Source organism: Agelaius phoeniceus, chromosome 5, assembly GCF_051311805.1.
Source record: "Agelaius phoeniceus isolate bAgePho1 chromosome 5, bAgePho1.hap1, whole genome shotgun sequence".
NCBI classification, from domain to species: Eukaryota; Metazoa; Chordata; class Aves; order Passeriformes; family Icteridae; genus Agelaius; species Agelaius phoeniceus.
The window spans coordinates 50,008,749-50,020,736 of NC_135269.1; the positions used below are offsets into that span (position 1 = coordinate 50,008,749).

Here is an 11,988-nt window from a genome sequence, read left to right on the forward strand (position 1 = left end):
TAGAACAGTCTCCAGAGGAATTATCCCTTCTAACCCAAAACATCCTATTTTTCTATGATCATACTTACTCTCTGCTAAAAATATTCCTTCTATTATTAATTATAAACTATTATATCCTAATCTAGAATTAATTTCTGCAATGTTTCCATTATTTATAATTTTCTGTGTCATCAGCTGCTCACCAGATTAACAAGACTTCTTTTCTTTCTAATAGTAATTATAATGTAAGAGCTTTTGTATTCATCAGACTTTTAAATGAGGTTATTAATACTGATATATCATTACATCTGTTAAATATAATTTAATTTTTAGTTACTACATGCATTTCTGAATTTTATACATTTGTATATGTACATGCTGATTATTGGAATTGTTTATATGACAGAGGATAAGAATAATTCATTTTAGACAAGTAAACAGTTATTTTGCCATTGTTTTCAGTAGAATTAATACAGAGAGACTCTGAACTTTTTTGCTATTGGTGAGAGAACTCTTTCACTGCTATTCCCTAGAATTGATGAGAGAACTCTTTCATTGCTGTTCCCTAGAATTTTAGAATTCAGTTCAAAACCTGTTGAAGTCAATGGAGAAACTCCCACTGATCTCAAAGGCTGTTATAGCAGGTCCTTTACAAATGTTATTACGATGTCTCTGTGTTTCTTAAGAAAAATAAACCAGTTTTTTAGCACTATGGATATGAATGATATGAAGAATAAAAAGGGACAGTCAGTGGAAAGAAAGATGAACAGCTGATTCAAGTGAAATAGTCTGAGAAGATGCAGAATTTGGTTTTGGTGAGGAGAAAGTAAATACAATCTTTTTTTACCCAAACCTAAAAGCCCATTCAGCAAGGCTGGGACAAGGATAAAGAAGCCATCAGGAAGCCTGGAGAAGGCTTTGACCATGATCCAGCAAAGCACTTGCACAAGTGCTTGCCTTAAAACACCTGAATACTCCAATCTGAGCCAACTGACTACTTCAGTTGAGATGTTTGGCTGTTTTCTGCCTGGGGGGATGAAGGAGGTAAGAATTTTGTAGTGTGTTCAGGATTATACTCATGACAATGGCCAACCTCTGGTAACAGATACAGCCTAAAAATTTCTAAATAATTATTTAGAAATCCTACACTTCTACTGTCTAAACTTGAATATTTAATCTGACATTTCACTTCATACAACACTGTGTTGAACTACTGAAATACCAAAACTGTATGTTCTGAAGAGGTGACTTTAGACGGGATTGATTTTCACTAACATAAGCCTTCTGACATCTAGTCTAAGTTAGTAGTAAAAGAGAAGCTTTATGGGGGAATTCATATCACCTATAATTATTTTATTTTTAATGGAATTAATTATCCTCTCAGATTTAGTAAACGTTTTATAGAGGAGACTTAGAGAAATAGCTTACTATTGTGTCATTGTTTTTTCAATCTGAAATTATTGCACATGATGTACCTGAACATAAATTTACACCTTTAACAGTGGTTCCACTACCCCAGCTGATCCTGTAGTGAACTAAAAGTACTTTAAGCAATGAATTACCTTTTTTGAGTATTTAATGAATCCCATTCATCCTTATTTACATGCATATAACCCCAAATGATTCTTTAATTAAGTGCCTTTATCTGCATGACATGTACAGAATTCCTCTGTCTTCTCCTCAGTAGACCCAGAACTCAATGAATTCATATATATCCAATGAATCTATGAGCGAGAATGGTATTCAGCTCATGTGTAAATTGATACTATTTTAAAAACATGGAGCTAGATAATAAATCAATTCTTTAATTGCAAGGAAAACAAATTGAAGTTGATGATTATAGGCTTGTGATAACAGAAATGTTTATGAATGAATAGAGCCTGAAGGCAGACAAAGTCTCTTTTTGAAATCAGTGCCATGAGAAAACATGATGAACCAAAACAATAAATGAGATAAATTGGGATAAAAATTCACCAATTGTAAATTGTAGGTAAGTTACTTGATAAATAATGGAATTATGCAGTCATAATGCCTCTATTCAAAATATTTAGCTTACACTACATTCAAGATACTAAACTCAAATAATAATTATTTGTAGTAATTTAATTAAAATACTATAAATTACTAAATTTTCTTTTTATAAACAGTTCCCTTGGTTTAAATAAGATAATACACCTGTTTTTAAGATTATGTTCTCTTACTCTGGTTTTTGTCATTGATGAAACGATCAGCTATGAGTCAGCTGTTCTACCTGTGCTCTTTCCCAACCTCTTGCCCACCCACAGCCTACTCTCAGGTGGAACAAAGTGAGAAACAAGAAAGACACTGATGTCAAGCAAGCACTGTTCAGTCGCAGATAGAATGCTGTTCTGTTGTCAACACCATTTCAGTCACACACGCAAAACACTGTATGGGCTGCTGAGAAGAAAATGAACTCCTCCCAAGCCAGACCCAGGATAGGGTGCACTCTTAAATAAAGTTGCTCTTGATAGGTAGGTGTCCTGTTTTTGCTCTGTTCTCTTGGTTGGTGTTATTAAAAAGGAAAAAAAAAAAAAAAGGCGAAATAGTTACCAGGTAAGATTATCTCATCTCCTAGGGAATTTCTAAAATTACAGTGTAGTAGGTTAGCTGTGTGAGAAGACAAACTCATAGAACCATAGACTCATAGAATGGTTTGGGTTGGAAGGCACCTTAAAGATCATTTGGTTCCAGCTCCTCTGTCGTGGGCAGGGACACCTTCCACTAGACAAAGTTTCTCAGAGTCTCATCCAGCCTGGCCTTAAACACCTCGGGATGGAGAGTCCACAACCTCAGTCAAGACTTAAAACAGTACAGAAATGAGAAATTAAGCAAAAGGAAGGTCTGTGAATGAGAAATATTGAAAAAGAACAGTGAAAATATTTTAATTAGAGAAATTGTGATCAGAAAAGAAATATTTTGATCAGTGGAGTGTCTTGTAAGTAATGTTATACAATGCTATGTAATTAATGTCAGATCAGGTTAGACAGTCTCCTAGGCAGTTTACTCTAAAGTAAAATGTTGTCTTATAGCTCATGCAAAGCAAAGTCACAAATAATTAATTGGGTATTTTTGTAACTAGTATCTAGATCAAATAATTTCCAGTTAAGCTTTTAAACAATAACATACTTAACTTGATTGATGTGGTTTTTAAATTATAATTTTATGAAAAATGAAATGAAATTAACAAACAGAGTAAAATTCACAACCAATCTAATAAGCAGAAGGCACTGAGGTTCCAGCCCTCAACCCTTGAATATATTTAATGTTAATCAAAACTTACTGATCCAAAGTTGCTTATTTATTTAAGGTATCTAGGAACTCCAAAACTCTCATAGCATTTACTAGGAATAATGGTTCTTCAATCCTGTAATTTCTCTAAACATTTCTGCCTTTTCCAGCTCCATGACAAAATTAAACTTGCCAGTTATAATTCTGCAATTGGCTTAGCAGTACTTGCTTATGTGAATGCCTGTTTGGGTGATATCTTTTTAAGAGAAGGTTGGTGGCTTCTTCAATATTTGGTATGGAGACAAAACATGAATTGACAGGAATAATGAGTATATTGGAGTTTTCACCTTTTGTAGTTGTTGAATAAAGGTGATCTTGGAAATCCCATTCAAGTACAGTCTCATTTTTTCTCTCACCAAACTGCCTTGTTAGAGAGCTTCTCTGTATGTTTTTCTGACACACAAATAAAAGTTCAGTCAATGTGAGCTAGGTATTTTTTCAATTAATTGACATGGACATTTTTTTTTACCTGCAAGAAAATACAGAGCTTTTTATCTTCATATGGGAAGAAAAAATACAGTGTCTCTACTAGTCAACCTAACAAGAGACAAGGATTGAGAAACCTTGTTGAGTCTGTCTACATGGGCTTTTGCAGACACCTGAATGTGACCCTCATTTTTCACTCACTAGAACCAGAGTGAATAGTATTACTGTTGCTGAGCCTGAAACAATATGTTGAAATGCAATGGGTATTACTTTAAAATTACATTATGTATAGTTATTTCACATTTGTTTAAAAATAGTGAAGATAGCTGAAGACTTTGAGGGTTAAGATCTCACATTTTTGCTAAGAGAATTCGTTGACTGCACGTATTTTTCCCTAAATATGAGTGATCCTTTAGTGGTGTGCAGCACTATGGAAAAACTTGTATTCCATTCTCAAAGAGAATATTTCCCAGTACAGAACACATAGTGATAAAAAGATTGGCTTACAACAACTTTTTTAAGAGAAATAAGTATAAATTTAAATTTCTTTTTCATTTGTTATTAACATACTGGTTTTTTGCTTGCAATATCATTCAAGAGGTAGTGAAAAAACCCCACCAAAAATACTGAAGAAAAATGACAAGAAATGCTTTCCTCTGTTAGCACTTTTTAATTAATTTAAAGATAAAATAGGTGAAGAAAATCGTGTGACTCTTATTTAGACATATTTACAAAGAATTTTAGAATTTGTCCAGCTGGTGGTTTTGTCTGTGACTGTATGTAAAGATCTCCTGTCTTTTCTGTGTTGTATTCTACAATGTTTATGAACAAACAACTTAATTTCCAAAGTAAAGAAGTTGTAACATGAAATCCAAGTGACTGGATCATAAACTCTGTGAAGCAACTGTGATGAAAATTGCTGTCTCTTTTTTTTTCCCCAAATGGAAGGTAATTAAAAGGACTCTTCTTGCTTTAGAGTGCATCTTTTTTCTTATTAGGCTGTGAAATTGAGCAAGTATTATCCCCATAATGGCTGGCTTTGTCTTTGTTTTATTTTTCAAATTTGTCCAAAAAGGCTCAATATTGAATTATCCTCTGGCTCACCTTAGATTAGCTGCCTTTCTCCATCAACTCAGACCAACAGTCTTTAGCTTCTAGAGAAAAGAGCATTTATGGGGAGAGAAGAATCACTTATTCTGTGAGATATGGGGAAGTAAGTAACATTTTTTCAATGACTTTTATTGTTCATTCCTATAGTGATAGCAATGGTGGGGATTTGGTAAATGCATTAAATTAGAATTGTTTGGCATTGGGATACTGCAGTAAAAAAGTTACCATTAAAGGAATTTCAAAAATTGGTTGATATATTTTGAACATAACCATGAGTCTGGGTTTTATTACTATAGGTTATTAGAAGAGCAGCAACTGATATCCTGGTGCTTTACTGCTCACAGGCCCCTAAATGTAGCAAGCTTTCAAATATCGAATTTTTATTTGTAAGGAGGCTTGTTTTCAGCTCCTCGTCTCACTTTTCTGCTACATCATTTGGGTTAAGAAAGCAGAAAAAGATTTTTTTGAGCTGGCTGTCTTTAGTAGTGGAAGAAGCTCCTGCAGGAAATGAGGTGTGCCCCTCACTGTCTAATACCATAAATGTGTTAAACAGACTTATGCTAAGGGATCTTTTCTCCTTGCTGCAGTTTTTACTTATGAGACTGTTGTATCACCCACCATCATGTAGTGTAATACTTTTGTTTCTATTTCTGTGTCCTCTCATCTCACTTCCAGACTGCAGAAATTTCTGTAGTAATTTGTTTTAGAGGTCAGCTCCTTTGATGGTAAGGAATACACTTTTTACCATGTGTGTATACAGTGCTTAGCTTAATGGAGTCTTAAAATAAGCAAATGCACACAAACATTACAGCATCAAAAGTAATAACAGCCCATTGGGTTTCCACTAAGCTACATTCTCAATAAGATATTTGAATCTGTAGAAGATGAAGTTTTATTGCACCTGTTTCTGCTGATGTTCTTAGAAGAGTAATAAATGCTTTCCTTTTATTCAACAGTTGAGGAGAGCACACTTGTTTTTGTTTTACTTTTGGACTGCTGATAGAGTACAGAATTTTCAGAAATGAGTTCTGTATTATAGTGGATGAATAGTGGAATCATTAAGATTGTAAAAGGCCTCAAAATCATTGAGTTCAACCTTTGATTAAATACCAACATGTCAACTAAACCATAGCATTTAGTGCCACGTCCAGTCATTTCTTGAATATCTCCAGAGTTGGTGACTCCACCACCTCCCTGGGCAGCCCATTACAATGCCTCACCACCCTTTAAGTGAAAAATTTTCCTGATATCCAACCTGAACCTCCCCTGGTGCAGCTTGAGAACATTACCTCTTGTCCTGTCACTGGTTGCCCAGGAGAAGAGGCCAACTCCCACTCAGCCACAGCCTCATTTCGGGTGATTGTGGAGAGTCCCCTGAGCCTCCTTTTCTACAGACCGAATGATGGCAACTCCCTCAACCACTTCTCATATGTCCCTCTAGACTTTTCCCCAGCTTTGTTGCTCTTCTCCGGACCTGTTGCAGCACCTCAATGCCTTTCTTGCAGTGAGGGGCCAAAACTGGATGCAACACTTGAGGTGTAGCATCACCAGTGCCCAGTACAGAGTGAGCATTGCCACCCCCACACCAACTCAGTTACATCTGATTTAGACCAAAAATACAGATCTTCCCATCATGGCACATTAAAGTGGGTAGGCACATATATAAAAATTACAGAACATTACTGTTGATTATTTTGAAAACTTCATAGTATAACTTATGCTTCCTTTGATAGTACATGACTTACTTTTAAAAGAAAGCGGTAACTAACTTTCACACAGAGAGAAACAATTCAAAAATCATTGCTTGTAGTTTATTAACCCTAGAGAATACTTCGGTATTTATTCACAGAGCTGTATTTCCAGTTAGTATTTAGTTGGTATTCAGTAATGTAGCAATAAAATGAATTAGTTTTTCAAGTAAAAGAACAGAATAGATGCTCACATTCTCAGCAAAGCTATAATGCATCTTTATTTTCCAAGAAGGAAGCTTAAGGATATCAGATAGGATTATATAAAGGATAGCTATTATGACTTACTAAGTCAGTCCTCTAGACACATTAAAGCCCAGCAAAACACAATCTATTTGTTTTAAGTGAGAGAAAGCAATTACTGCTCCTTTGTGTGGGCAGTTTCAAGGCTGAAACTTCGGTCTTTTTTTACTGCATTCCAAGTAAAATAAGATGAATTTAGTACAAATATACTGCTTGATGTTTGGGTGTCCTGTGGCAAACTATGACCTCCAAGTTCAGACCTGCTGTCACTCCCGCCATGGGATGGACACTGAAGCAATGGATTCCAGCTCAGATGGGAGTACTCTGAGACCAGATGCAGTTCTGTCGTGCTGAGTTGTCATGTTTGGTGTAACTTTGAAGCTTGAAGATTTTGAAAGGTCATTTTTAGTAGTACATTAATGTTCTGAAAGGTTTTTCTGGTTTATGTTATCAATAACCTCAGAAAAGCTTGCAGTCCTGAAATAGCTATTTGCATACATGTGTCCAGCATTGATTCTACTAAGTGTCAGAAAGAAAAAAGTCAAGGCCATATATTAGTTCAGATGTTCTGTGCTGGGAAAAATGTCCTTAACTGCACTCTGTGGGAGACATCTTTGTGCAGAGTTTACTTCTCTGTCCTCCTTTCTCCACGTTAAATTCTCCTTCTGTAAAAATATTGATTTTGAAATTTTACTTTAGTTGTAAATCTCACTTTGGTTGTAAGGGGGTTTTTTTGTTGATTTTTAAGGAATGATTTTGGTAGATGGCAGACTACCAGTTAGTTCTTATAAGGACACTAAAGGTTTTTAATTCCTCCCCTAATTGCAACTATTAGAATTGTTTTTAATAAAACACTGCAAAGCTAGTTGCTGCAATTATTTTCGCTTCCTTCACATGAGGTAATTTATGGATTGTCTATAAAATCATTTGGCCAGTAGCCAGGTGAGACTACATTAAAAGGGTGAAGGAGGGGGAAATGCACCAAGAAAACATTTCTTCCAGAATGGCAGATGTGATGCTTCCTGAATGATGAAAAATTACTGTAAAATATAGTGCCAGTTAAAAGCCCAAAATTGATTTAAAATCAAAATCACCTTGATTTACAGCTTGGGTAAACACAGGACTTGAGAAGGTTTCTGATAAGATTGTCAAATATTGAACATTTTAATTTTAAAATAAACATCTCAAGTACAAAAGACCTTGATAGAAAATACAGAAATGTATTTGTCTAAGCAGGAAAACCTGTCAATGAGGTGAGAAATGAAAATTGTCAGGAAACATAAACTTGACAACTTCTTTTTTGACCTGTCTTGTTAGTGACAGCCAAAAAATGCTGTATGTACTCAGCTGACAGAAATAAGATGAAAATATATCCATGAGAAAGTCAAGAGATACCCTGAACTTAATGTGAATCATAGTGTAATTGTGAGAATGATTATTCTCTTTGGCTGCAAGAACTTCTATATGTCCATGGATTACTTACATGTCTCTTCAATTATCTGATAAGGGAAACTTTACTTGAAACAAAAAATACTAATTCCTTATAGCACCCAAAAGCAACTATTTTATGCTAATACATAGTGTCTACTGATTTTTTGCTTTATATCCACTTCCTACATTGTAAGTATTCTTACAGTAACACTGTATTGAGATGCTTTTGTACTTTGTGAAGAGGAACTTCTATATATCCCTTGAAGTAATTCTGGGAGTTATTCAAAGTAAGCCTATCTTTAGTTTACCAAAATTCTCTCATTGATTTAATTATTCTGCTGTGCAAATTCCTGGTTAAGAATATCTTGTGAATGGAAAAAGGATTTGAATATAAATTGGAAATAGATAAATGAAATTAGAATATATATGTGTGCAGCAATAAATTTTTTCCAGTCTCCTGAGAAAATGATGGGTTAAGCTTAGTGGAGATATTTGAAAATCTAAAATAGTTAGCTTTACCGGCTAACCGAAATGAAAGTTCTAGAGGGTAAAATGCAAATGTTTGATGAAGGATAGCAATTAGCTCTACTGTGTACGAATATTCTTTAGCATGGAGAATTCAAAGAAAATCATTGAACATTCCATATTTGGCCTATCACATGAAAAAGATTCAACACAGGATTATGACAGGAATGTATGGTATGGTATGGTATGGTATGGTATGGTATGGTATGGTATGGTGTGGTGTGGTGTGGTGTGGTGTGGTGTGGTGTGGTGTGGTATGGTATGGTATGGTATGGTATGGTATGGTATGGTATGGTATGGTATGGTATGGTATGGTATGAAAAATTGACCCAAATTTTCTAAGAAGCCTTCTCCACCTAAGGAACTGCATTACTGTTTAAAAGTGCAATATTAAAGAACCACTACGAAGCTGAAAATTTAAGTATTAGAAAAAGTATAAATCTATTAAAAAATGTGGAGCTAGAGAAAGAAACTTTTAACATATTTTTGTTGTTGTTCTAAAACTGAAACTAAGTGGAGGTAACGGCCTATGCAATATCATTTATAATGTAGGCTTGATTTTGCTGGTATGGACAGTATCAGACCACGCCTGTGCACTTTCAGTCATTCAGTCTATTCTCCTTAAAAGCCATCAAAATAGTGTAGGTAAGATCTTACCTACAAATATTTGTGGTATTTTATGCTAATAACTTTATTCCCATAGACAACCTCTTCACTGGCAATCCATAAATAAGAAACATACAATATTAAAATGGATGGTTTTCTTTAATTAAAAAAATTCTCTTGAGTTGGGGTATTAAAAGAGAAGAACTGCTTTTGAGTAGCTTGAAGCTATAAAGGGCTCTGAATATCTGATAATTTTCTTTAACAGGAAAGCTATGGCAGATACATAATAGGGTGACAAAAAACCACCTTTACCATGGTGAGAGGGAGTTAGTAGTAGCTTAGAGTCTGATGATTCTATGATTTGTTCCGGACCTTCCTTGTCAGTATACAATACAACACAACATGAAAAATCAAAAAGGCACTCAATATAAAACAAAGAGAGTCTGATAGAATTGTTTTACAATAAAATATTAACAATATTTCTAATCTTGGCACATTGCTGAGTCAGTGTGACACAGGTCTAGTAATTTGAATTTCTTCTTACTCTAAAGCCAAATATTCTAAAGCAAATATTCATATTTCATATGTATATAAGAACTTCCCTATTCTATGCATATAGCAATACATAATTTACAGCACAATTGAAGACAATTTATCAGTATTACATAAAATGCTTTAAACCTACTGATATTTCTGTTGGATTTAGAAGGTGTTTTGGCTCTTTGCTTTTCTTCCATAAAATAAATATTATTCTTCTGGTATTTTCTCTTAGTTTTCTGTTTCCTGACACTCTTGTTTTCTTCTTCTGTTAATCTTCAGCCTAATTAAATGAAATATTACCATGCTTGCATTATTATCAGGACCTGGAAAACATCATTTAGAACCACAGTTAGAGGTGTTGATAAATGATGGGGATTTTTACTTTAATAAGAAATACTTATTTAAGAGCAGTAACCTTTTCATACTAGTGAAGACTTCCAAAGAAATTATTTTCACTCATGCTCAAACCTTATTCTGCTGAACATATACAGCTTTGTAACTCCAAAACATTCTGAATAGCCAAATTTTTCTTTTCAAGCCCACACATTTCACATGCTTAATGATTCATTTGTTCCTACGTTGTTTGTTTTGGTAATGGACCTGCCATCTGATTCAGCATGGTAGGTCTTGGCTGCCAAATCATTCCACATTTGATTGTTGACTTGTACGTCAGGTCCTATGCTCTTTCTTGTTCTCCCACCTAGGATTTCTCCAGACTATTGCATCTTTCCTGCATGATTTCCTGCTGTGAGGAAGTCTGCTAGGCTCTAGCTGAGGCTGTGCTTTGGTGACTATTTTCTACACAATTGTGAGGAATTAGAATTCTCATATGAAGGAAACCGGACTCTGTCAAACTCCTGGGTTATGAGAACCTGCCAAAGAGTGGAAGCATCAGTACTGAATTTGTGAGAAGTGAAAAGCATATTCACTTTCATATGAAAATTTTTTTGAAAATTATGTTTGTTAAAATGAAGAGATGTCAAAATATATGTGTGAGGACCTGTGTTCTCTTTTGTATTCTTTTGAAACAATTTTGATGGTTTATTTCCTTTATAATTTTGGATTTTTAAGAAAGACCTGACCTTGCAAGTTACCTATGGCAGCAGATTCCTGGCCTCATGTGGAGACACAACATCAGCAGAAGTCTATCCAGTTGATTTACTGCAGAAAGGCTCATCATCATCATAAAATCTTCAAGCCAAGATTTGTGCTTTTTACTTTCTTTAATAAAGAACCAAGCATAAATTGTTCAGAATAAATAATAACGTCAATAACTGCAGAAGACTTTCATGAACAAATCCTGCCTTTCTATTTTTAAAAGTGTCATAGCTGGCACAATGTTATAGGTATTAAAGTTTCCATTGAACATGCTAATCTGAGCAGACCATGTTCAGAAGGAATAGATTGTCTTTAAATATTGTTCTCCACTTTGTCTAGTATTGTCTTTACCATACATTAAGCAAGCATTCTCTTTTCCTCCTTATCTCTTTAATATCACACAGATTGCTGAAATAAATCCCAAATGTTCTTTATTACATCTCATTTACATCTATTCTTGACAGATTTCTCACTGTTTTCAGAATGATAATGTAATGTAATGAAAATTGCATGAGTCATGAGAAACTGGGAGAGAAGATAAAGGCAAAATGATAAAGTAAACAAAAATGAAAAAAAGTAGGGAGGGGAAGTGGGGTTTTGGTTAGAGATATTAAAAGATACATAAAAGTTCAAAATTTATCCAAATAAGATACAATGAAGTAGATGACCTAAAGCCATCAAGGAGGTTATTTCTTCTTGTTCATCTGTTTATCTATACATGGAGTTGATAGTTACATAAATCCTCAGCAAGCAGAGATGAATGTCTGCTCTTTGATGGCAGGTGTCTGTGCTGCTCTGTTCTGAAAAGACATGGCTGCACACTTGTTAGTATTTGACTGTGCTGGCATACAGCAAGCAGCAGGAATAACAACAAAACAGTTTGTTCACATCTGGGATTAATTTAAACTACCGAGGGAGTAATGAAAATCAGTGCAGATATTCAGAAAGATACTTCACCATCTTTTCCTCATAT

The 11,988-nt window shown here is 34.6% G+C and overlaps 1 long non-coding RNA gene across 1 annotated transcript; it reads left to right on the top strand.

The window, feature by feature from the left end:
* Positions 1 to 788: 788 nt before the first annotated feature.
* LOC129120119 (uncharacterized) lies at positions 789 to 11,449 on the top strand. The gene is made up of 3 exons (XR_008534186.2): positions 789 to 1,023; positions 2,265 to 2,471; positions 10,989 to 11,449. It is a non-coding gene; the product is annotated as an uncharacterized LOC129120119 (long non-coding RNA).
* The last annotated feature ends 539 nt before the right edge of the window (positions 11,450 to 11,988 follow it).